This window comes from Hyperolius riggenbachi, chromosome 11 (genome assembly GCF_040937935.1).
Source record: "Hyperolius riggenbachi isolate aHypRig1 chromosome 11, aHypRig1.pri, whole genome shotgun sequence".
Lineage (NCBI taxonomy): Eukaryota > Metazoa > Chordata > Amphibia > Anura > Hyperoliidae > Hyperolius > Hyperolius riggenbachi.
The window spans coordinates 205,207,614-205,234,576 of record NC_090656.1 but is presented as its reverse complement, the minus strand read 5'-3'; the positions used below and the strand labels follow the sequence as shown (position 1 = coordinate 205,234,576).

The following is a 26,963-nucleotide window of genomic DNA, read 5'->3' as shown; positions in this document are numbered from 1 at the left end:
TTCTAAAAATCCCATTTTTAAATGCCCATTGTGTGACCTGAAGCCTAGCGGTAGGAGTGAATTGCCAGATCAGTGGGTGGGGTTATTGCGTCTTGGTCGGTCTATTCTGATTCAGTTTACAAGCAAAGGATGGGGCACAGGCACAGCCGTAGGGAGATCACAGCCTGCACAACTGAAAATCTATGCTGCGTGAAGTGGCTGATGGAGAGGTTCCTGACCATACTAAAAAAATGATTTAAGATCTGTTTGATTGCAAGCTCTTTGGGACATAGTGATGCCCTTCTCCTGTGTGGTGACTTTTTGACTGTCTTTAGACTGTAATTTAAGTCATTCAAATTGTATCTCAGGTCACAGGCATGAGAATCCGTGTGCAGCCTATTACCCGTTACTTAGATCCTGTAATATTCGTCTGAGAAGTGCTGCACACATCTTCTATGGCATAAAATCTATGCTATGGTCTCTGACGCCAAACTACCGCCTGCATAGCTGCAGTGAGAACTGGTCGGAGACCCTTCTTTTGTCTATATTTTCCTAGAAAATTTTGTTAAAGTGTAACCATCGGGCATACAATCAAAAATCAATTCTTTATTTTTATCTGGTAAACCAGTAATACGGATGCTAACCAGGCAATCCAAAAGTGAAAATCTCTATTACTTATTGATAAATGATCATTCCCCAGTTTACCTGACTCTTATTTGGAACACACAAAATTTAGTACACAAAATGGAAGTTGCAGGGCATGCTGGTTTTTTTTTTTTTTTTTGCTTCTCTACTTCCCCTCATACTTAACTATCGCAGCCTGATTAGCTGAAGCCTCTTTCCCTCCTGTTTTCCCCTCCCACACCTCTGTTCCTCTCTGATTGCAGGGCTGTGGAGTTGGTCCAAAAATACTCCGAATCCTCAGTTTAGGATTCCTCCGACTCCGACTCCTCTAATTTGCATTTTACAATTTTGTTGATTAACAGTATGTAACGTGAAATTCGTCTCTTAACTGCCAACGCTTAGGAATTTTACAAGACAACTGAAGTGAGAAGGATATGTAGACTACTATATTTATTCCCTTTAGACTAAAACTAGTCCTTGGTAAGAGTACTTGTAAAAGGTACAAAACGGAACAAAGAACATCTATCAGGCCCTAGGCAATGTAACTGTGGGTACATGTAAGAATGATGTGCAGGTACTCTGCAGGGGAATGAGGAGATTATTCCTCTATTACACATTCTTCATGCACAAACTGAACCAGGTTTATGGGTGATAAACACCTCCCTGTTTAATGTGCACAACATGCTCAGTGGATTCCCTGCAGCTCTGTGGGGAGTGCATATGTAGAGTATAGTACTACTGTGTAACAAAGTAAACCTGAGACAGATGAAATTAAAGTTTTATACATACCTGGGGCTTTCTCCAGCCCCCTTTAGGCTAATCAGTCCCTCGCTGTCCTCCTCCGTCACCTGGATCCTTTGCTATGAGTCCAGGTACTTGAGCTAGTCTGGTGTAGTGTGCATGCACACACTCCGCCGCTGGGAGCGTACTACACCTGCGCAGCACTATTGCGCAGGTGCAGAATGCTCCTGGCTGTGGAAGCGGCACGTAGCCAGACTGTGCTGACTGGCTGAATTACCGGGACTCATAGCAGAAGATCCAGTTGGTGGAGGTGGACAGTGAGGGACTGATTAGCATGAAGGGGGCTGGAAGAAGCCCCAGGTATGTATAACTCTTTTGTTTTCATCCGTCTCAGGTACCCTTTAATTTCTAGTCACCAAACCAAATTTTAACATATCAAATTATTTGATTTCATGAGCAAAGGGAATGCATACATTTGCATAAACCAGCATCAACGCAGAATTATTTCCCTCTCATTGACCATCTCTATTAGTGACACGGCTACACATCAGGCTTTATTCTTACAGCATAGATGTTATTTAGTATATATAAGCGACTCCTGTGTACACATCATATATACAGTCACAATCAGATGTGTATATCTGACTTTAAAAATACGGGGACTGCTTTATTGAAGCAGCACAAGTAACTAATTTTGATTGGTTTATTTCATTTTTGTGGACTGAATACTGTATATATACATTATTTTTAATGACTATTATCTGAGAAATAGAACATTTCATCATATTTTCTATTTTAATTAGTTACTAATTCATTAGGAGTCGGAGTTGAAGTCGGTGCATTTTTTTCCGACTCCAGGCACCCAAAATTGCTCCGACTTCACGACTCCGACTCCACAGCCCTGTCTGATTGGCCAATATTTCTCATGCTGAGACGATGCACTTCCTATAGTGAAGGGCGGGAGAGTAAGGGAGGAAATGACATCAGGATTGGCTTCAAAATAGCCCCACTTAAAGGGATACTTAAAGAGGAACTCTTTACAGTGAAAATAATGTAATAAAAAAGTGCTTCATTTTTACAATATTTATGTATAAATGATTTAGTCAGTGTTTGCCCATTGTAAAATATTTTAAATCCCTGATTTATATTCTGACATTTATCACATGGTGACATTTTTACTGCTGGCAAGTGATGTAGCTGCTGCTTGCTGTTTTGGCAGTTGGAAACAGCTGTGAACAGCTATTTCCCACAATGCAACAGGGTTCACAGACCAGAAACTGCCAAGAGTACGTACTCAGAATTTCTTTGTGGGAGGGGCTTCACCACAATATCAGCCATACAGCGCCCCTGATGGTCTGTTTGTAAAAAGGAATAGATTTCTCATGTAAAAGGGGGTATCCGCTACTGATTTGGGATAAAGTTCAATTCTTGGTCGGAGTTTCTATATAAGACTCGGGGAAAAAAAATTAGTTTTACTCACCTGGGTCTTTCACCAGCCCCCTGCAGCTGTCCAGTACCTACGCAGTCTCCTTTAGATCCTCCTGGCCCCGCCGGCAGCCACTTCCGGTTTCGGCGACAGGCTGGGAACGTGAATGATTGTCCGTGTTCCTGGCCGCAATAGCAGTATAGAGGGCGCTATTGCGACCAGGAACGCGTTCCTGTGTCCAGGAACTCGCATTCCCAGCCTCTCGGCACCTGTTGCTGAAGCCGGAAGTGGCTGCTGGCGGGTCCAGGAGGATCTGATGGAGACTGCTTGGGCACCGGACAGCTGCAGGGGGCTGGTGGAAGACCCAGGTGAGTAAAACTCATTTTTTAACCCTTAAGTGTCCATTTAAAATGGGAAATGCTAACTAGTTTCTTTTTTTTTTACTGAAGAAAAATCACTAAAATCAAAACCGAGACAGTGCAATACATCTGTTATGTAAGTAGAGCAAGTATTTATCTACTTATATATGTGTCGTTTTTCTGAGATAGTATGGCTGACAGCTCCTCTTTAAGATGCGCTCTGTAAGCAGAGGGAGGAGCCTGAGCGGGATTCACCTCCTGGTACCCATTTCATAACACCCCAGTAGGCGGTGGCTAGATATTGTACCTGGATTTGAATCCTAAGCAAGAAATCCTTGGGCAAGCCTCCCTAATGCTTCAGAGAGGCATTTTGAACCTGCCCTCAAAGGACACCCAAAGTCTGGTCCCCCAAAAAAGTAACATACCTTACTGGTGGGATGCCTCAGGATGGCCTCAGGTTGATGCAGTGCACTGCTACGGGCTGGTGATCGATCACCAATCCTGCCTCAGTTAACTAATATCTTCAATCCAGTCCAATCAATACATAAAGGACAACTGGAGTGAGAAGAAAATGGAGGCTGCCATATTTAATACCTTATTACCAGTTGCCTGGCAGCCCTAATGATCTATTTGGCTGCACTAGTGCCTGAATCCTATCAGAAACAAGCATGCAGCAAATCTTGTCAGATCTGATAATAATGTCAGTAACACCCGACCTGCTTCATGCTTGTTCAGGGTCTATGGTTAAAAATATTAGAGGCAGAGGATCAGCAGGATAGCCAGACATTTGGTATTTCTTAAAAGGAAATTAATATGGCAGCCTCCATGTCCCTCTCGCTTCAGTTGTCCTTTAGGCCTCTTTCACAGTGGGACATTAAAGTCGCACGTTAGAAAATTTTATAACGCAGACTAACGCACAGCAATACAAAGTCTGTGCGACATTCACAGTGCACACGTTGCGTTGTGTGTAACGTGTAGCAATATTTAGAATGTGCTGCATGTTGTGCATTTAGCAATAAATTTGCTGCGTTGTGTGTTGCACATGCTAAGTAATGTTTTTTTTTTAATGTAACGCATGCGCCCTTTTCGTTCGATCAGTATGCGACGAAAACGGGGCACCGAGAGACACAAAATGCAGTGCAAAATAACGTTCAATGTTATAAGCTACATGCGCTGCGTTAGGGGCACGTTGTGCGACTTTAACGTCGCATCAAACGCAACGTCCCACTGTGAAAGAGGCCTCAAACCAAAATCGGAAATCCAGTTGATCTGACATTTTTGTGATATCAACAGGAAAATCAATGTCTGAAAGACCTGCTTTAGTAACTGTGGCTCTCAAGTGCTTTAAGTCCAATAGGAGAAAAACGCTTTACAATTGTTACTGTTTTATAATAACGATCCACCTACAGTCCTAGGGAGATCATCAAGGGCACACCTAATAAAGAAATCCCATAGGCTTTTGGGAACAGGCACACAAACCAACTGGCCAACATTTTGGGGTCTGCCAAGAGCTACGTTGACTTTACTTATGTCTGCAAATATGAGCTATTGAACTGGAGCGGGTGGTGGGAAGCAGATGCGTATCAGACCTTGGAATCTGGCCCATGCTCTTTAATGGGATACGCTGGTGCTTTTATAAATAAAGGATAACGATAAGAAGTTAATTAGTGTTTATAAGATTTGTTTCTCTTGCAGCTGTTATAATTGGAGTTTTTCAGGCACCGCCGGAGACGTCAGGCTTGTAGCGGCTGGATATAGAGTGATTCATGCCTCCTCTTATTGTGCAGCGGTGCTTCCCCGGCGCTCTCCTTTGGCCCGCAGGCCGGCCACGGTCTCCTCTTATCTCTTATCGCCACTCACTAGGCTCCTGATGGATATTTTTGGCTGGGATAAAAGTGCTGGAATCTCATAACAGCCACCCAGTCCCTCCGGCTCCCAGCGCATGACAGATGTCCCTGGGATGTGTCATTAGTCTGTAGCTGCGGCTTTCACTTCGCCTGATTTTAGGAAGTTTATTGCTGGTTACGGTCGGATATTGATCGCTGGGAAGGCACGACATGGAAGCGACAGAGTTGGTGGAGGATGCGGAGCGGAGCAGGTGACACATACGTTTATTAATAATCCTTATCTAGGGATAATTTGTGTAATGTGTCCCTTCTCACCTGCTGCTTTTGCTGATCTGCACGACTGATTGCTTGGATGAGATGATTGCGTCTATTGATCGCCTGTCGGCAGGATTGCAATGTAATAATCCAACATTAGCTGTGGATTCACTAACGTGTCTGACGTGTGAGTACTTGAGAAATCCATAAAGTGCAGTTTCTGATTTTGTGTCCTCCAGGGATAGATCAGCACAGGATGGAAATTGTGAGATTACTTCTCTTTTGAATTAGAACTTCATTTGTCTCCAGTGATTGGTGATCGTTCCATTTATTGGCTTTTGTTGTTAGTTTACTTTTCACTTGCATGCCATTTAATGACCATTTTTAAAAGTGATGAGCATCTTCTACTGGTTGTAAAAAAATAAATAAAATATTGAAACAGGAGAATGGTGAAGGTCATATGTACCCAGCAGTCACCACTATTTCACTGCCCCATTCTTTCACTGCAAACACCACAATTTAAAGGGAACCCAAGGTGAGAGACTTATTTATTTCCTTTTAAAAAATGCACATTGCCTGGCTGCTCTTGTACAGCTGCTTTTAGCCATAGACCCTGAACAAGCATTTAGGCCTGGAACCCACTGAAATCAGCAAACACAAAACGCAACCGCTAGCGTTTTGTCTGAGCGGTTTGCAAGCGGATTCATGTGCGTTTTTGGTCATGTTTTGCAACATTGTATTTTTTTGCCCAGCGGGTGCGTAGCGTTTTGCGTTTTTCGTTTTTATCCTGATTGGTCCTGTGAATTATTTTTCATTTTGTTACAGTGTGCTGAACCGCAAAACGCTAGCAAAACCGCTCAGTTTAGGTTTTGCTGAGCGTTTCCGCTAGCGGTTCAATACTTTACATTGAAGCGCTAACGCTCCCAAAATGCTGCAGGTCCTGCGTTTGCGTTTCTGAGAAACGCAAACGCTCCTGTGGAAGTTGCCCCATCCATTAACATTAGCCCAGCGTTTTGGTAAACTGCTAGCGTATCGCAGCGCTGCCAAAACGCTGCCAAAAGCGCTCCTGTGGGTTCCAGCCCTTAGATCAGATGTTTATAACAAAAATCTGACCAGATTAGCTGCATGCTCCAGGTGTGGGATTCAGAAACTACTGCAGCCAAAGAGATCAGCTGGACAGCCAGGCAACTGGTATTGTTTAAAAGAAAATAAATATGGCAGCTTCCATATACCTCTCACTTCAGATTCCTTTTTTTTTTTTCTTTTTTCCCCTCCTAGATTTGTGAAGGTACTCTATGGTATATTTGTTTTTTGTTTAAGTGTGAATAAGCTTTGCTGATGTCCTATAAATCACCTGTAAGGGTGTCAACACGGAGGCCCTTTGGTTTACTTCGATCCAGATAAGCTTCCTACTATACCCTGAGGAAGTGGGATGACGCCTGCAAAACGTGTTGCATATATCTGTGGAGTGTTTTGAATAAAGGATTTTTTCAATGCTCTATATTTTGACAGAATGAAGGCCATAGTGGAGGATACACTGCCACAATTCGAGAAAATTTGGAAACTGTATCTTACGCAGTATGCTCATTGGCTCCCAACCTCTCTCTCTGAAGTATAGGAGACAGGGTTCTTTTTATAACCTAAATACGCACGAAGTGTTTCAACAATACTTAGCACCTTGGGTGGAGATGAGTCGACTCGGTATACCCCCTCCCCTCCATTACTATCTCTTCTATTTTCTCCTCTTCCTTTTCTTTTCTCTTCTTCTGGCTCTCTCGGATGGTACTGTCCCATCCACTCAATACAGTGCAGCACGTTATCTATACTTACCATGTATTCTGTGCTTATATGAAGCGAAACAATATTTTTTAGATACTCAGACTGCCTGATTCGCTGTATGGTACAAGTAGTCTTGAACATATAAGCCACTGAAACTGGTGGTGGCTTTAATATTTAGGAAAGTTTGGTTAGCTAAATGTTGACTGCAATGGTACCAGTAAATGATGCCTTAGAGCTGCTGACACCATATATTTGTCTGTGTATTTTTTCTGCTTTTGCAGACCCTATTGTACTATGCACTATTTATGTGTTAACTGCGATATTGTTAAACGCACTTTAAAACTTTAATGTTTATCTGTGTTGTATTGAAAAATTTTATAAAACATTTTTGTAAAAAAAAAAAAAAAAATTTCAGTGAACACACAATGTTGTCTTCTTGGGGAGGTAAGTTTACCTCTACCTCCCTATTCTAAATGCATTTTAATTGTTTTATCCTAAACTGGCACCTCTGTTTTACAAAATATTGAATAGTAGTACATGGTAATTGCTTCTTAACCATTTCCAGTGTTTACTATTGCTTTTATATACAAAATTGCTGTTGTTTACATATGACTTATTTTTAACAGTTATAAATGTGTTATGCATCATTAACTGTATCAAGTCTGAGAACCCCCTGGACCCACCAAGCGTACCCCATGGGGTAGGCATACTACACTGAGAAAATGGTACTAGAAAAATGTTCCGTGTTGCCATACTGCTCAAAATCTATGGTGCATTAAATCGAGCTTGTTGCATTTCTCCGAGGTCACGTTCTCTCATTCCAGAAGATGACTTGTTTATAAAGTTCAGTGCGCTTGAAGTGGCCTGACCAATAGAGTTGCTGATTTTGTGATGAAGCGTGCAATCAGTTTGATCAGGTGATCCATTTGTAATGCTAGGTACACACCATACAATTTTGTGTTAGATAGATGGTTTGATAGATAATTTCCAATATGTCCGATCTTATTTTCGATTGTTTTTCTGATTGATTTCTCATAGAAGTGAATGGAAATAGATAAAAAAAAAGATAATGGAATCACATCAGAAATCGATTGAAAAATTGAATCGGAAATCGATCGGCTGGAAAATCGACCGAAAAAACGCATTGTATACCCAGCATTAGATTTTCTGTAATGCTGGGAATACACGTTACGTTTTTTGCAAAGAATCGTTCCGATAGATGCCTTCGATGATAACATTCAGACATGTCCGATTTTCCACTCGATTCTGTTCCGCTCGATTTCTCATAGAAGTGAATGGAAAAAAGATAAGAAAAACGAGTGGAAGATTTGAGAATCGAGCACAAAATCGAATGGCTAATTGCGCGCTGTATCGAACGCGAAGAATGTAACGTGTATTCCCAGCATTAGATTTACCTGCCAGATAGATAATTTCCAACATCAGTCTATCTAACCATCTATCTGCCTAGCAATTAGGAATTGTTCTACTCAGCAGGAGATGACCAGAAGACAATGCACCAGAGATAATGACCAGTCTCTAAAAATCTAACAAAAAATTGTATGGTGTGTACTAGGCAAGACTCAGACTTGCCAGATACTATTACAAGTTGCATCTTTTTGTCAGGCAAATCAGAGCCTTACAAATTTGTCACCTGATCGAACTGATCACATGCTTGTCTGTGAGATCTAATGAAACTGATCCCATGCTTGTCTGAGGGATCTGATCAAACTGATCCCATGCTTGTCTGTAAGATCTGATCAAACTGATCACATGCTTGTCTGAGGGATCTGATCAAACTGATCCCATGCTTGTCTGTAAGATCTGATCGAACTGATCACATGCTTGTCTGTAAGATCTGAACGAACTGATCACATGCTTGTCTGAGGGATCTGATCAAACTGATCCCATGCTTGTCTGTGAGATCTGATCAAACTGATCCCATGCTTGTCTGTAAGATCTGATCAAACTGATCACATGCTTGTCTGTAAGATCTGATCAAACTGATCACATGCTTGTCTGAGGGATCTGATCGAACTGATCACATGCTTGTCTGAGGGATCTGATCGAACTGTTCCCATGCTTGTCTGAGGGATCTGATCGAACTGATCCCATGCTTGTCTGTAAGATCTGATCGAACTGATCACATGCTTGTCTGTGAAATCTGATGAAACTGATTGCATGCTTTTCTGTGAGATTCTATCAAACTGATCACATGCTTATCTGTGAGCTCTGATCAAACTGATCACATGCTTGTCTTTGAGATCCTTTACACACAAGCAACTCTGCTGAACAGCATAACGGAATGATGTTAGGCCCAGTGCACACCAAAAACCTCTAACAGATCCGCAAAACGCTAGAGGTTTTTGAAGCAGATTTTCAGAAAGATTCTAGTCCTGTTTAGAGAGATTTACTAAACATGCCTAGCGATTTTTGGAGTGTTTTTGTGTAGCAGATTTCATATATTGTTACAGTAAGGCCCGGTTCACATTAGCGGTGGCTATCCGGAATAGCCGTGCCGGAGCCGCACCGCATGCTGGCCGGACGAAACGGACGCACGGCATAGCAATGTTAAGTCTATGCCAGGGTTCACATGTGTCCGTTTCGTCCGGACCGGAGCCGGACCGGATCCGGACTCCGGTGTCCGTTCCAACATGCGCTATTTTTTGGTCCGGCTCCTCCGGCAGCCGTATCCGGGGCGGAGCCGGACTGCACCATCCGGCCAATGGAAACCAATGAGAACCGGAGAGCGCACAACACACTGGCAAAAAATCCGGATGTTCTACCCCACTTCCTATGCGGATTTTTGCGGCGATATTGGCTGGGGACACATGGGCAAGCATTTTGGAGTGGAGCAGCACAGCTGGATCCGGATCCGGAGATGTTGGCAGCATGTCGGAGGTGGAGGTGAGTGCTAAACAGCAGAGGGCCTGATTCCACAGGTCCCCCTTCTGCTGACCTCCCAGACCCCAAAATTTTTTTTTTTTTTTTTATACAGGTTGTACTCTTTAAGAATCCGGATCCGGACCGCAACCGTGTTCATACCGCACGGAAACCGTATGCAACCGGACCGGATCCGGACAGGAACCGTACGGTTCAGGTCCGATCCGGCTCCGGTGCGCTCCGGACATCCGGTGCGGTTTTTGCAAAACCGCAAGTGTGAACCGGCCCTTAAGCTGTTACTGAACAGCTACTGTTACAAAAACGCCTGGAAAACCGCTCAGATGTAGCGTTTTTCAGAGCGGTTTGAGCTTTTCCTATACATTACATTGAGGCAGAGACACATCTGCAAACTGCAAAAATGCTGCAGGAGCCACGTTTGCGGTTTGCTAAAAACCTCAAACCGCTGGTGTGCACCATCCTATTGAGATACATTAGCCAAGCGTTTTCAGATGCGGCAGCGGTTTTGAAAACTCTACCAAAAACACTTGGTGTGCACCAGCCCTTACTTCAGGTGCTTGTGTGCCAGAGGAGCGCCATCACTATTGTTGCATAGATCTGTTTATTAGTGAACATTGGTGGAAGCCCGGCTTGTGGCCCATACTGTAAGCCTCTTCCCTCCCTGGCTGCGGATAGTCAGTGAGGTTTGGTATTTAGTCTGGGCCGGGAGCTCCCTTATCTGCAGTATTTGACATTGTCCTTACAGCGACCTTGTCGTGTCTCCAGCAAAGTAGCTGCCAGTCCTGGAACAGTTTTATCTGGAACGCTTTGGGATTGGTGACGACGGAGCCCCGTCAGCTCTTAATATGGACAGCGAATTCTTGTGTCCGCCGCGTTATCAGGGAGCCTCTGGCACAGACGGGAAATGCACCGCGACACTTTCCTGTCACCTCAGCCACATAGATAGCGTAAGCTGCGTGTAAGTGAGGGGAACCGGCAGACAGGCCTGACCTGCATACTTACTACAGGTGAGTGGCTCGGAATAGCTTATCAAGAGGACACTGCTAGACTGCTAATCTCCTCCTGAAATGCTGATCATAAACCTCACCCTTCTCCCAGGCCTAATCCTGTTTAAAGCACGCCTGAAGTGAGAGGGATATGGAGGCTGCCATATTAATTTCCTTTTAAAGTATATACCAAGGTGAAAATAAACTGATTAGATAAGTAATTGTATCTATCCTCCTCCTAAAAATGACCTTTTTTTAAGATGTCCCTTAGTTCTATTTTATATTTTAAATCTAGTTTTGTGTTTTTTTTTTCTATTTCATTGTCTCTGCTCAGTGGCACATGCATTGAAGTACTGTATGCCAGAGATCACATCTATGAACTACTGACCCTTTTTTTTTTTTTTGTCTTTCCTGTCCTCAGAAGCCATTTACTGACAGGAAAGTGTTTTATGGCTGTAATTCCTTGTTAGGGCCTTTCCCACTACACAGCTCTATCGCAAAATCGCTAGTGATTTTTAAATCGCTAGGGTTGCTACTTTATCATAGAAATCATGAGAAGTATTTTCCATTATAGTGATTCGATTTGCAAATTGCAATCGCTTTCTGGAGCAATTTTAAGAGTGATAATGCAATGCAAATGAAAAATCGCAATCACATAACAAAATTAATGAAAAATCGCAAAAGCTGGTGTGTGATTGCAATTGCTAGTAGAAAAGGGCACTGAGGATTATGCTTTAGTCCGACCTTGCATACCTCATGTTTAACTCTTTCAGGCAGAGAAATAAAAAAAAAAAGGGAACACCGCATAGTAATTTGTGTGCTTGGCACTGTACATACACATGTCTATCTCATTATGTCACACGTCACCCCGGTTGTCCTTTAAACCAGTGTCCTCAGGGCCCACCAACCCTGTCCTCAGGGCCCACCAACAGCGCAGGTTTTGTAGAAATCCACAGAGGTAGTTATTCAGCTCTAGTGAGACACTAATTACCCCACCTGTGCATGTGTGTGGTTTCCTGCAAAACATGTACTGTTGGTGGGCCCTGAGGACAGGGTTGGGGAGCTCTGCAGTACACACGGGGTAGCCGCCGCAGAGGATCACATGGCCACAGGACTTTTTATTTAAATGGTCGCATACGCTTTAGCTAGCGGTTCACTAGCTAAGCGTATGCACAAAGTTGCTCCAGTCCCCCGCGATCGCCCGCAATAACTTCTGCTATACGTACCCCCCCAGCGTTCCCACACCGGCGCAGCCACCCAATCGGCTCCAGGCTTCGCGATGACGGTGATCGGGATTGCGGCTGATGTCATGACGTCGATGAAGTCATCTCTGATCGTCGCCATAGCAACGCTGGAAGCCGCCCGGGAAACTGCGCTTTCCGCGGGATCGTGGCGGGGTATGTATAGCCGTCGGCGATCGGCGGGCATGGGGGGGCGGAGCAGCAACCTTTAGCTTACGCTTAGCTAGCGAAATGCTAGCTAAAGCGTCTAGAAAAATTTTGGGGGACAAAAAACCTCCTGGCGGACGCAGCCTCAGAAACTGCGTACCACCAAGGGGGTTAAACAATACCAGTTGCCTGTTTGTTCTTCTGATCCTCTGCTTCTAATATTTTTTAGCTATAGACCCTGAACAGCATGCAGATTAGATGTTTCTGACTGAATTCTGACTGGATTATCCACACGCTTGTAACAGGTGTGGGATTCAGACCCTACTGCAGCCACAGAGATCAGCAGGATAGCCAGGCAACTGGAATTGATTTAAATGAAATAAATATGGTAGCCACCATATCCTTTTGAGTTCAGGGGTCCTTTAAGCTAGTCCTGGCACTAAACTCCCTGACAGTGGTGACTAATGCTTAAGGCCACGCTATTTACCTTTTTATATGATTGAAATTTTAATTACCAGAAATCTATTAGGGAATATTGATTGATTTTACTGCCATTTACCTCTGTGTATCGATCAGATTTTCACAGAAATCTAATATCAATTACAGTCACCGCTAGTTATGTAATGCAGTTGGAAAGCAAACAGTTGTGTATTTCTTTTGCCCGCAGACCCCCACTGCCCTCCTCAAGCTCTTGCTGTGCTGCGTAGCTAATAAAAAGGGCCATTGTGATCAGTGCTTGATCAAAGGTTGGTTGAAATGGCCAGACTGACACGGGAGCGTTTTGTCAGTGGTTTGCTGATCACTATTGATCAGTATAAGTGTTATGGCAATGTATTTCAATTAAACTATTCACACTGCAGCATTGTGATGTGGATAAAGTCGCAAACGTGCTGCATGTAGCAATTTGGGAGCGATCGCGATGTGATTCTCATTTCCCCAAATGAAATTGCTCCTCCTCCCTCACACAGGCCTACACCCATTAGTGCATGGACTCTATCCCTCAAACGTCAGTTCAGGGCCAAGTTTTGTATAGATGCGTCGCTAGCCTCTAGGCTAGTTACTGTTGCTACAGAGCAGAGAGGAGGGACGGGGCAAAATAAAAATGGAAGGTATTAGGACAACAAAGTCTTTCAGCCTGCACTCAGTTGAGGTTTCATGGCAGTCTAGATCTCTCTGTAAACGCTACATTCTTGGCACAGGCAGCCCCAACCAGCCACTTTGACCGAGAAGCATGTAACGTGCTTTAGTTATCCACCTGAACTAAATGGGCTTCTCTTCATGCTGGGAAGTTTAGATGAACTGAGCCATGAAGCAATGTGATGCGCCTGAACAAGTGTTAAGCCCACAGATTAGACCGCAGCTTACTTAGAAGACACACACTGGCTTCAGTTCATCAAGCATTACCGCATTCGGTAATGCTGAAAACAGCTGATTTTTCAGAGCATTTTGTAAAATGTCAATTCATCAAGGCTGTTACCGTATGGCAAGCGGAAAATACCGAGCAGTGAGGTAAATTACCGACTTGTGCGGTAAACACCTCAGTAAATGTCAGCAAATATCAAACCATCAAGATTACAGCATGCGGTAAAGCCCAGTGTCATGTTCGATGATTACCCACAGCTCTGGTGTAACGAAAACAGTGCGGAGACTGTGCAAAGCCATGACTCGCAGAAGCAGAGAGGTATAACCTATGACTGATGGGAGCAGAGAGCCAATAGCAACAGCCTCTGTCTCCTGCAAGTCCCTGTAATCGGATCAGAAGCCTTCTTAGGAGGGTGGATCTTTTCTACCCCCGTACTTCCCCCCCCCCCCCCCCCCCGTCCCCCCCCCCCCAGGCTGCAGAAGAGAGAGATCCTGAATAAAAGAGGTTTCCCTTGCATCCCTTTGGACATTTAACCCTTTAGGTTCCTGTTTGAAGATGCAGTGTAGCTAGTGGGGAAATCACCTAAGCATGGCATGTGTAATGTCTCTTGGAGTTAATCTAAGCTGTGGCAATTAAATAAAATGTTAAGAAAGACTAATGGACAGAGAGCAGAGACAGTATAACAAACATGTACATTCTAAAGGGATGTCTGGGAAGCCTTTTACTGGGGTAATGCCGTCACTGCATGGAACAGCATGGAACAAAACAGACAACCCCACACTGCTCTGCTTTTACCGAACAGGTTTTTGTGAATTGGATCCATGGGTTTCAGTAAATTACCAAACTTCTACTGCACCTGTGAAAATCGTGTTGAACTACCAAAAAAAAAGTCTAAAATACGAATGTGGTATTTTCCCGACTTTATTTTTTCGAACAGCCTTTGATGAATTGAAGCCACTGATACAAACGTAAAATCTAGCAGAAATTTGTTAAAAACAAAGTATCCACATACGGTGTGGTGTTCACATAATCAGATAAAGAACCCTACATCTATGGACAGAATGTCCCACCACCCACCATTGCACCTCTGTGCGTGCACAAAGCACTGGGCTTACCCTCCGCTGCTGGAAGAGGGCTATACATGCTGAGGTGTGTAGTGTACAAAAACATGTCAGGGGCCATTTACCTAATTTTTATCCATGTGGAATCCATCGCACTGATGTCATGCAGGTCATAATTCATGCAGGATACTAGATAGCAGCTATAGATTAGATTGAAGTGTTAGATACCATGTAGCAGTGATGGAATGGATGTCCGTGCAGGATACAGCGTAGCAGCGATGGAATGGATGTTCGTGCAGGATACAGTGTAGCAGTAATGGAATGGATGTCAGTGCAGGATACAGTGTAGCAGCGATGAAATGGATGTCAGTGGAGGATACAGTGTAGCAGCGATGGAATGGATGTCAGTACAGGATACAGTGTAGCAGCGATGGAATGGATGTCAGTGCAGGATACAGTGTAGCAGCGATGAAATGGATGTCAGTGGAGGATACAGTGTAGCAGCGATGGAATGGATGTCCGTACAGGATACAGTGTAGCAGTAATGGAATGGATTTCAGTGCAGGATACAGTGTAGCAGTGATGGAATTGATTGAAGTGTCAGATACCATGTAGCAGTAATGGAATGGATGTCAGTGCAAGATGCAGTGTAGCAGTGATGGAATGGATGTCTGTACAGGATACAGTGTAGCAGCGATGGAATGGATGTCAGTGCAGGATACAGTGTAGCAGCGATGGAATGGATGTCAGTGCAGGATACAGTGTAGCAGTAATGGAATGGATGTCAGTACAGGATACAGTGTAGCAGTAATGGAATGGATGTCAGTGCAGGATACAGTGTAGCAGTGATGGAATGGATTGAAGTGTCAGATACCATGTAGCAGTAATGGAATGGATGTCGGTGCAAGATACAGTGTAGCAGCGATGGAATGGATGTCAGTGCAGGATACAGTGTAGCAGCGATGGAATGGATGTCAGTGCAGGATACAGTGTAGCAGTGATGGAATGGATGTCGGTGCAAGATACAGTGTAGCAGCGATGGAATGGATGTCAGTGCAGGATACAGTGTAGCAGCGATGGAATGGATGTCAGTGCAGGATACAGTGTAGCAGCGATGGAATGGATGTCAGTGCAGGATACAGTGTAGCAGTGATGGAATGGATGTCAGTGCAGGATACAGTGTAGCAGCGATGGAATGGCTGTCAGTGCAGGATACAGTGTAGCAGTGATGGAATGGATGTCAGTGCAAGATACAGTGTAGCAGCGATGGAATGGATGTCAGTACAGGATACAGTGTAGCAGCGATGGAATGGATGTCAGTGCAGGATACAGTGTAGCAGCGATGGAATGGATGTCAGTGCAGGATACAGTGTAGCAGTGATGGAATGGATGTCAGTACAGGATACAGTGTAGCAGCGATGGAATGGATGTCGGTGCAGGATACAGTGTTGCAGTGATGGAATGGATGTCCGTGCAGGATACAGTGTAGCAGTGATGGAATGGATGTCAGTGCAGGATACAGTGTAGCAGCGATGGAATGGATGTCGGTGCAGGATACAGTGTAGCAGCGATGGAATGGATGTCAGTGCAGGATACAGTGTAGCAGCGATGGAATGGATGTCAGTGCAAGATGCAGTGTAGCAGTGATGGAATGGATGTCAGTGCAAGATGCAGTGTAGCAGTGATGGAATGGATGTCAGTGCAAGATACAGTGTAGCAGTGATGGAATGGATGTCAGTGCAGGATACAGTGTAGCAGCGATGGAATGGATGTCGGTGCAGGATACATTGTAGCAGCGATGGAATGGATGTCAGTGAAGAATACAGTGTAGCAGCGATGGAATGGATGTCGGTGCAGGATACAGTGTAGCAACGATGGAATGGATGTCAGTGCAGGATACAGTGTAGCAGTGATGGAATGGATGTCAGTGCAAAATGCAGTGTAGCAGTGTTGGAATGGATGTCAGTGCAAGATACAGTGTAGCAGTGATGGAATGGATGTCCGTGCAGAATACAGTGTAGCAGCGATGGAATGGATGTCAGTGCAGGACAGAGAGTAGTGATGGAATTAGGCATAGGTGGAATGAGGCTACACAGCTTGAACTTGAAAGACACCTTTCTCTTCCCAGATAACTATGCAGCTATGAATCTTTGCTTAATGTAATCTGATATGTGCCAGATGCTGATCAGTGGTTGGACTTGTTGTGCCGGTTCGGTGAGGCGGGTCACTGTTGCTGCAATGTACAAATGTTTAGTATAATATTTGTAACCTCAGACTTTACTTATTAGAAAATGCCAGGTGTTGGCCGCAGTTATTCTTTGGGCGTGGGGAGAGAATGTTCAACTGGTGATGTGATGATCCCATTGTGGTGCATGTTACTTACTACACGCATGTAAATGTTACATTGTGCTGCATGTTACTTACTACACGCATGTTGATGTTACGTTGTGCTGCATGTTACTAATTACACGCATGTTGATGTTACGTTGTGCTGCACATTACTTACTATACACGCATGTAAATGTTACATTGTGCTGCACTATACTTACTACACGTATGTAAATGTTACATTGTGCTGAAAATTACTTACTACACGCATGTAAAGGTTACATTGTGCTGCATGTCACTAACTACACGCATGTTAATGTTCCATTGTGCCGCCCATTACTTACTACACGTATGTAAATGTTACATTGTGCTGCACATTACTTACTATACACGCATGTAAATGTTACATTGTGCCGCACATTACTTACTACACGTATGTAAAGGTTACATTGTGCCGCACATTACTTACTACACGTATGTAAAGGTTACATTGTGCTGCACATTATTTACTATACACGCATGTAAATGTTCCATTGTGCCGCACATTACTTACTATACACGCATGTAAATGTTCCATTGTGCCGCACATTACTTACTACACGTATGTAAATGTTACATTGTGCCGCACATTACTTACTACACGTATGTAAATGTTACATTGTGCCGCACATTACTTACTACATGCATGTAAATGTTACATTGTGCCGCACATTACTTACTACATGCATGTAAATGTTACATTGTGCCGCACATTACTTACTACATGCATGTAAATGTTACATTGTGCCGCACATTACTTACTATACACGCATGTAAATGTTACATTGTGCCGCACATTACTTACTACACGTATGTAAATGTTACATTGTGCCGCACATTACTTACTACATGCATGTAAATGTTACATTGTGCCGCACATTACTTACTACACGCATGTAAAGGTTACATTGTGCCGCACATTACTTACTACACGTATGTAAAGGTTACATTGTGCTGCACATTACTTACTATACACGCATGTAAATGTTACATTGTGCTGCACATTACTTACTACACGTATGTAAATGTTACATTGTGCTGCATGTCACTAACTACACGTACAGTGGTGTGAAAAACTATTTGCCCCCTTCCTGATTTCTTATTCTTTTGCATGTTTGTCACACTTAAAGAGAGTCTGAAGCGAGAATAAATCTCGCTTCAGACCTCATATATAGCAGGGGCACGTGTGCCCCTGCTAAACCGCCGCTATCTCGCGGCTTAACGGGGGTCCCTGATCCCCCAAATCCCCTCCGTGTAGCGGGGGAGCGCTTCCTGGTTGGGGCAGGGCTAACCGCCGCAGCCCTGCCCCACGCGCGTCTGTCAGCGCGTATCTCCGCCTCTCCCCCGCCCCTCTGTCTTCCTTCACTGATAGGGGCGGGGGAGAGGCAGCGATGCACGGCTGATAGACGCGAATGGAGGCAGGGCTGCAGCCGTTAGCCCTGCCTCCAGGAGCGACCAAGCCTGCGACCAAGTGTCGCAGTGGGGGGTTTGGGGGTGAAGGGACCCCCGTTTAGCGGCGCGTATGCGGCGGTTTAGCAGGGGCACACGTGCCCCTGCTAACTATGAGCTCTGAAGCGAGATTTATTCTCGCTTCAGAGTCTCTTTAAATGTTTCTGCTCATCAAAAACCGCTAACTATTAGTCCATGATAACATAATTGAACACAAAATGCAGTTTTAAATGATGGTTTTTATTATTTAGTGAGAAAAAAAACTCTAACTCTACATGGCCCTGTGTGAAAAAGTGATTGCCTCCTGCACCTAATAACTGGTTGGGCCACCCTTAGCAGCAATAACTGCAATCAAGAGTTTGCGATAACTTGCAACAAGTCTTTTACAGCGCTCTGGAGGAATTTTGGCCCACTCATCTTTGCAGAATTGTTGTAATTCAGCTTTATTTGAGGGTTTTCTAGCATGAACCGCCTTTTTAAGGTCATGCCACAACATCTCAATAGGATTCAGGTCAGGACTTTGACTAGGCCACTCCAAAGTCTTCATTTTGTTTTTCTTCAGCCATTCAGAGGTGGATTTGCTGGTGTGTTTTGGGTCATTGTCCTGCTGCAGCACCCAAGATCGCTTCAGCTTGAGTTGACAAACAGATGGCCGGACATTCTCCTTCAAGATTTTTCGGTAGACAGTAGAATTCATGGTTCCATCTATCACAGCAAGCCTTCCAGGTCCTGAAGCAGCATAACAACCCCAGATCATCACACTACCACCACCATATTTTACTGTTGGTATGATGTTCTTTTGCTGAAATGCTGTTACTTCTACGCCAGATGTAACGGGACACGCACCTTCCAATAAGTTCAACTTTTGTCTCGTCGGTCCACAAGGTATTTTCCCAAAAGTCTTGGCAATCATTGAGATGTTTTTAAGCAAAATTGAGACGAGCCTTAATGTTCTTTTTGCTCAAAAGTGATTTGCGCCTTGGTTATCTGCCATGCAGGCCATTTTTGCCCAGTCTCTTTCTTATGGTGGAGTCGTGAACACTGACCTTAATTGAGACAAGTGGGGCCTGCAGTTCTTTAGATGTTGTCCTGGGGTCTTTTGTGGCCTCTCGGATGAGTTTTCTCTGCGCTCTTGTGGTAATTTTGGTCGGCCGGCCACTCCTGGGAAGGTTCATCACTGTTCCATGTTTTTGCCATTTGTGGATAATGGCTCTCACTGTGGTTCACTGGAGTCCCAAAGCTTTAGAAATGGCTTTATAACCTTTACCAGACTGATAGATCTCAATGACAGTACTTTTGTTCTCATTTGTTCCTGAATTTCTTTGGATCTTGGCATGATGTCCAGCTTTTGAGGTGCTTTTGGTCTACTTCTCTGTGTCAGATAGCGCCGATTTAAGTGATTTCTTGATTGAAACAGGTGTGGCAGTAATCAGGCCTGGGGGTGACTACAGAAATTGAACTCAGGTGTGATAAACCACAGTTAAGTTATTTTTTTAACAAGGGGGGCAATAACTTTTTCACACAGGGCCATGTAGATTTGGAGTTTTTTTTGTCTCTCTAAATATTAAAAATCATCATTTAAAACTGCATTTTGTGTTCAATTATGTTATCTTTGACTAATAGTTAACGGTTTTTGATGAGCAGAAACATTTAAGTGTGACAAACATGCAAAAGAATAAGAAATCAGGAAGGGGGCAAATAGTTTTTCACACCACTGTATGTAAATGTTACATTGTGCTGCACATTACTTACTATACACGCATGTAAATGTTGCATTGTGCTGCATGTCACTAACTACACGCATGTTAATGTTCCATTGTGCCACACATTACTTACTACACATATGTAAATGTAACATTGTGCTGCACATTACTTACTATACACGTATGTAAATGTTACATTGTGCTGCACATTACTTGCTACACGCATGTAAATGTTACATTGTGCCGCACATTACTTACTATACACGTATGTAAAGGTTACATTGTGCTGCACATTACTTACTACATGCATGTCTATGACTGATAACTACAATAAACACACCTGAGCAGGACCCAGATCTCCAGATCAGCTGCAGGCAAGACATTATTTATTTACCACGGAGAGGAAATATTAATGCACACTAGAAGTGAGAGGGATTTGGAAACAGCCATATGTATATCCTTTTACACAGTACAAGTTGCCTGGCAGTCCTGCTGATCTTTCAAGAGAGCCTGTGGTGGGATCATATTAAATTAAAAAAAAAAAAAGCTCTGGAAACCCGGCAGGAACGCCTCTGGCGGGTGTTTTAAACAGGGAATCCCTCTCCCCTGTGTTTACCTCTGAGATGGCAACAAATAATGTTGCCAATCTCAGAGGCTATAGCTAGTTTTTCTGCTAGTGAAAACTGAAAGACAAGTATGACCTAGCCACCTAGCCCATTGATTAACCACTGTGCAATTGCAAAATGGCTCCCCCGGGACCGCCTAACGCTGAAAGGCATCAAGTCCTGGGGAGGAGATTAGCTAGGATCACACGTGCGGATGCACGCATCCCCACTTAAAGAAAATCTGTATTAAGAAAAAACGCCCCTGGGAGGTACTTACCTCGGGAGGGGGAAGCCTCTGGATTCTATCAAGGCTTCCCACGGCGGTGGCAATACAGGTCCCCGAACGACGGGATGTGTAAATTTACCTTTCCGCGCAGTACCGCCTCTCTGTTCCAAAATAGGCAGAAAGAGCCGATCCCGGTCAGGTCCGCTCTACTGCGCAGGTACAAGTCTCCTGCGCCTGCGCAGTAGAGCAGATCCGACTGGGATCGACTATTTCCGTCTATTTGTAAGCGGTGAGCCGCAACAGCGCCACCTGCTGGAGCCAGGGAAGGTAAATATTGAACAGCATGACAAATTGTCGGCTGTGTGTTCCGTGGGCTGCAGCGAGACCGCCGTGGGACACAGGAGGATGGGGGAAGCCTCGATAGGATCCAGAGGCCTCCCCCTACCAAGGTGAGTACCCCTCAGGGGCATTTTTTTTTTAATAAAGAGTCTCTTTAAGTGATGGATCAGAGCTCCGTCAACAGTCTGCCAGCGGCGATCGTTGCTGGCAGACTATTAGACGATGTTTGTTTTTATTGTACAGAGCTGCGATCTATTGCAGCACTGTACTGGGGACAGCCCTGTCACTAGGCTGACCCCTTGAGCGGCTCACTACGCACTCCCCTCTCATAGGCTGATGCCTATGAGAGAGGATTGCCCTGATTAGATCGGGGGGAGGGGGAGGGGGGAATAGACCTATTTATTTAAAAATAAAAGACAGTAAAATTAATTTTAAAAGAAATTAAGCCTGCAGCAGCGATAAAAGCCCACCAACAGAAAGCTTTGTTGGTGGGCAGAAAAGGAGGGCAGATTAATTTGGGTGCTATGTTGTATGGCCGTGCAGCACACTGTTAAAGCTGCAGTGTGCTGAATTGTAAGAAATAGCCTGGTCACTGGTGAGTGTAAGCCTGTGCTCCTTACATGGTTAACATGAGTTCTCAGTTGAAATCCGTTTTTTTTTTGTACTGAGAATGCGCAGGAAAGCAGACAGGTGTGACCCCAGCTTTTTGTTATAAGTTCACTCATCCATTAGAGATAAGTTCTTGCTGCAGGAGCTGCATGTGACTGCTGTGGCACATACTCCTATCCACTAATCCTTTATTAATTCTCACTAAATCTTTTAACAATCCTCATTATGATCTCTGCAATCTCTCCCCACCTAATAGCAAATACAGCTGCACTCCATCCATAGATAAAGAAACCTTTCTATGTGAACTGCTGCATACACTATATCTCTTTCCTCCCCAGTCGCTGCTCCTAGGCAGCTGTTAAACTCTCTGCAGACAGCACTTAGCACCTTTATTCCTCAGACCTCTCTGGGATGCAGCAGCCGTCCCATCATATCCCTCATCTCTAATTCCATCTGTGTCTGCCGCTGTTTACACACCGATTACTGAATCATTCCGGATCATTCTCTGCTGAATCTGCTTGTCCGCCAGGCTTTGTGTTGTGTAAAGGAGATGCTGGATAAAATCCCCAGAGTGTGCATAATGCTGCTGGCTATAGTGCCGATGTGTGTATGAAGGAATAAGAACGGATTGCAGTGAGAAGTAAATACATTTATAATGCGACTTATTCCAAGGGGCTGCAGAACGGGTTCAGATCCTTCCCAGCATTCTCTGCACCAGAGGAGCTTATACTCTTTATGTCCTCACCGTAGTCATTCATTTTTAGAAATGTGTATATAGCTCTGACATACTCCACAGCGCTGTACAGAGATCACTGATCCATTGCCATCAGTCTCTGCACCAGAGGAGCTTACACTCTTTATGTCCTCACTGTAGTCATTTATTATTAATGTGTATATAGCTCTGACATATTCCACAGCGCTGTACAGAGATCACCTATCCATTCACATCAGTCTCTGCACCAGAGGAGCTTACACTCTTTATGTCCTCACTGTAGTCATCCATTATTATTATTATAAATTTGTGTAGCCCTATCTTATTCCATCCACAGCGCTATACATAGATCACTAATCAATTCACTTCAACCTCTGCACCACTGGAGCTTACACTCTGTCCTCACCATAGTCACACAGTATTATTATTTTATGCATTTATATAGCTCTGGCACCTATCTTAGAGCTATGCAGAGATAACTGATCCATTGCCATCGTGTCTCCACACCAGAGGAGCTTATACTCTAATGTTCCCACCGCTATTAGACTGTACATATGTATAGCTCTGGCATATTCCATAGTGCTTTACAGAGATCACCAATACTTTCAGTAAGATCTATATGGGGAGGAGGCCAAGGACCTGAAAAACAGAAAAGGCTACCAAGAGCTATAAGATGTTGAAACTGTGGAAAGTGTTGAGCAGGAGAGATAACCGGCTGCAGGCCACCACTATGCTGGCAGTTGAGAAGTATGACCTGTCTCCACTGAAGAAATCAAAGAACATGGGTTCTGTACAATGTCCAATGCTTTCATGTTTTTGGCTCACCTTGCTCGTGTGCTGACCGTGCGGAAGCCTGGTATACACATCCAAGCTGATACATTTGTAAGTTTTTGATTTGCTGTGAGGACTTCCTGGTTTAACACATGATCATGACCAGCACATCAGAGCTTTACAAATCTATCAGCTGATCAAGCTGATCACATGCTTCTTCATGAATTCTCCTAAGCATTGCCATCCCTTTTCAGGGCCCGATGTTGTACAGATGCATTGATAGCCTTTAGGTTAGTGATGAGTTCTATTGCTATAAAGGGAGGTGGAGGGTCGACACGTGGCACATGACAGAGCAGCTACCTACGGGCTAGGAGAATGCTGAGAAGGATGCTGTCAGGCTGGCTCAGCATCATGTCGGAGGTTGGGTGTCTGCCTTACACACACTAGACTAATGAACGATCCTCAGCAGTTATTGACTGAGTTTTAGCTAGTGTGTGTATGTAGCTTTAGAACCTTGCCAGTCGCAACCTAGAGATAAAAATAGGCATTATGTAAAATCTAAAAACCATCCAGTATGAGGTATATAGTGAGAACAGACTGGTAAGAAGACTGAATAAAAGGTTTAAAGCCAGTATGTAATAGAATGGCAATAGCCGTGTAGCTATTAGTACATGCCTTAGGTTAGGTCCACAGTGGGTGTTGCGTTTCCCGTGGAAGCAGGAATGCAGCACAAAAGTTGTGACGCACGTTATCCATGCATTGGATTACATACAGTAAAGCATTCAGTCAATGGAAAGTATGTTTCACAGTCACTGTTAACGCATGCGTTTTGCGGTAATACAGTGGGTTGGGATGCCGTACGCCATTAAAACCGCATTATACCAGTCGCACTGTGAATGTCGCATTGTTTTTTTCATTGCTGTGCGGAAAGCTGTGTTACAATACGGCCATTTCACCCCACCGCAATCCCCAACTGTGACTGTAGCCCAAATATCACAGATAAACTGAAGATAATTTTACTAAATGCTGTTTAGACAGTATGCTTTACCAGCAGGCTTTCTGCTTCCTCAGGCCTTTCTGTGCCAGTTGCTGGCCAAAAAAGTAGCTGGAGCGCAAGAAGCCTGCCTGCAAAATGTGCTGGTCTAAACTGTAATTAGGAAAATGTTTCTTTATCTGTGGAATGTAGCTATAAAGTTGTTTCTGATCTTTTATGCTTTTTTTGGGCACCTCCTTTCTAGTCTATTCTCACTTATCCAATCATGTCAGTCTCTACGTGAGAGGAGATTACATTCTCTAATGTCCTGACCATAGTCACACACCATTACTACTACAGTATTGATAAATAGCTGACATATTCCTCAGTTGTACAGACCTCACTGATCCAGTCGCATCAGCAGCTCAGTCGCACACTGTGGTGAGAACATTCGTGCAATACTCTCTTGGAGGCCTTGTTCACATTGCGCATGTCAATCCACGTTGGGCTTTATTTTGAGGCGTCTCTTTTTTTCAGATTCCCGGCCGTTGGGTGGGTGATTTGTTTTGTGCTTAGCGGTTTTATAAGAGTTTTTCTGAGCGGTTTTGTAATTCATTCCCTGACGCAAGTCAGGAAATGAACTCTTTGACCCGGAAATTCTTAAACGCGAGCACAATCGCCTTATTGCGCGTTTTTGTATGCATTTTCCTATACCTTCTATTGAGGCAGAATCGCCCCAAAAATGGTACACGCACCGCTTTGCTAGCCACACAGCGCACAACTCGTGCTGATATGAACCTTCTCATAGACATTCATTGTCCACGTGGTCGGGGGGGGGGGGGGCGTTTTTAAAAACCACATGCGGGCAAAAAAAGCTGAAAACACCTGCAGTGTGAACAAGCCCTCATTGTGTATTCCCAAGGATCAGTGTAGTTGCTGTTTGAACTCTGTGGGAGAAGTGGGATTGTTAAACTGTTTATGATATCCTAGGAAATGTTAAAGTGTTGAGCTATTGTTAAATTTTATATTTGCTGGATTTACGTAGATTAGTCCAAATCATTAAAATAGATCTTCACCATTTTTTTCCCCACCACTAAGCTTTTTAGTTGGCACAGTGTGTGCAAGCATGTAATATTCTCCTGGCATTTGGTGATTACAATTTCTTCCATTACACTGCAAGCTTGGGAAGTTTAATTCATCATTCATTCCATAAGACATTTCCACCAGTTTGTAGTCGGCTGGCTGCAAGCTTAGCCACTCTAGCCAAAGCTTGACATTGCTTATTCCGCTCTTCAGCTTCTGTGCAGGTTCTCGAAACCCAGAAAGTTCTTGATGAATGTTGAGCATGGGAGATTTTTCACACACATCACTTGAACCTGTGTGGTTACTGCTTCAGTTTTCTGCTGATATCACTTCTAACTCTAAATCTAGGATGGTGGGAATGATGAGTTGGAAGAAGGATCTAGTGTTGCAGAAATTATCAGTGACCAGGGGAGTTCTAGCAGTGTAGTACTAAAAGGCTGACTGGAGTGGGTGTAGCTAGTCCGAAATGGTTGGTCCCCAGAGCTGGTCTAGCAGGGCAGAAATGATGGGTGACTTGAAGAGGTCTAATCTGGCTGAAATGATTAACTAGGACAGGTCTAACCAAACAGGGAGGATGGGTGAGTGGAACAGTTCTGATGAGTGTCCAGGGTAGAACTAGCAGGGCCAGGAATTATGGGGGAGCTCTGACAGGGGAAGAATGGTGTGTATGAAGAGAGCAGGTTTAGTAAGCCAGGACATGAGGAGTGGTAAGTGAGCAGGACAGGTGTAGTAGCCCAGGACTGGTTATTGTTCAGGAAGGTCTAGAAGTACAGGAATGAGGGGTGACTGGACGGAGTCTAGCAGAGCAAAAAATGGGTGTCCAAGCAGGGTATGAATATTGGGGGATCAGGACACGTTTAGAAGGGCAGAAATATCCGATAACTATAGAAAATCTAGCTGGGCAGAAATGACGAATTGCTGAACAGTCTAAAAGGTTAAGGCTGGAATGATGGGGGACTGGGGTAGTAGTTCTGGCAGGGCTACAATAATGGGAAAGCGGGGCACTGTCTGGTAGGGCAGGAGTGATATGGGACTGAAGTAGGTCTAAGGAGTGCAGGAATAATAGATAACCTTAGTAGATCTAGCAGGACAAGGATGGGTAACTGGGTTAAATTTAGCAGGATAGAAATAAGTCATCAGAGCAGTGTGAACAAGACAGGTCTTGCAGGACAGGAATGGTGGGTGATCAAAGCAGGTTTGATTGGGTGACCGGAATAGGGCAAACTGGGCAGGACAAAAAGGCAGCTGTGGGGGATCTAGTGGGGCTGGAATAATGGATGAACATGTGAGGTATAACTGGGTAGGTAGGAATGATCGGAGTCTGAGGCAGGTCTGCTAGGGCCGGAATTATTGGTTACCGGGGCAGGTCAAGAATGATGAAATTGCACAATTTTAGCAGGGCAAGGTTAAAGAGGAACTT

The 26,963-nt window shown here is 44.1% G+C and overlaps 1 protein-coding gene and 1 long non-coding RNA gene across 2 annotated transcripts in view; one reads left to right on the top strand and one right to left on the bottom strand.

Moving 5' to 3' along the window:
* Nucleotides 1-26,963, top strand: part of PLEKHA7 (pleckstrin homology domain containing A7) — a 353,339-nt gene that overhangs the window by 120,131 nt on the left and 206,245 nt on the right. The gene's annotated exons all lie outside the window — the stretch shown is intronic.
* On the bottom strand, nt 4,726-22,461 carry LOC137538208 (uncharacterized). The gene is made up of 2 exons (XR_011024711.1): nt 22,254-22,461; nt 4,726-5,638 (listed from the first exon to the last, which is right to left on the bottom strand). It is a non-coding gene; the product is annotated as an uncharacterized lncRNA (long non-coding RNA).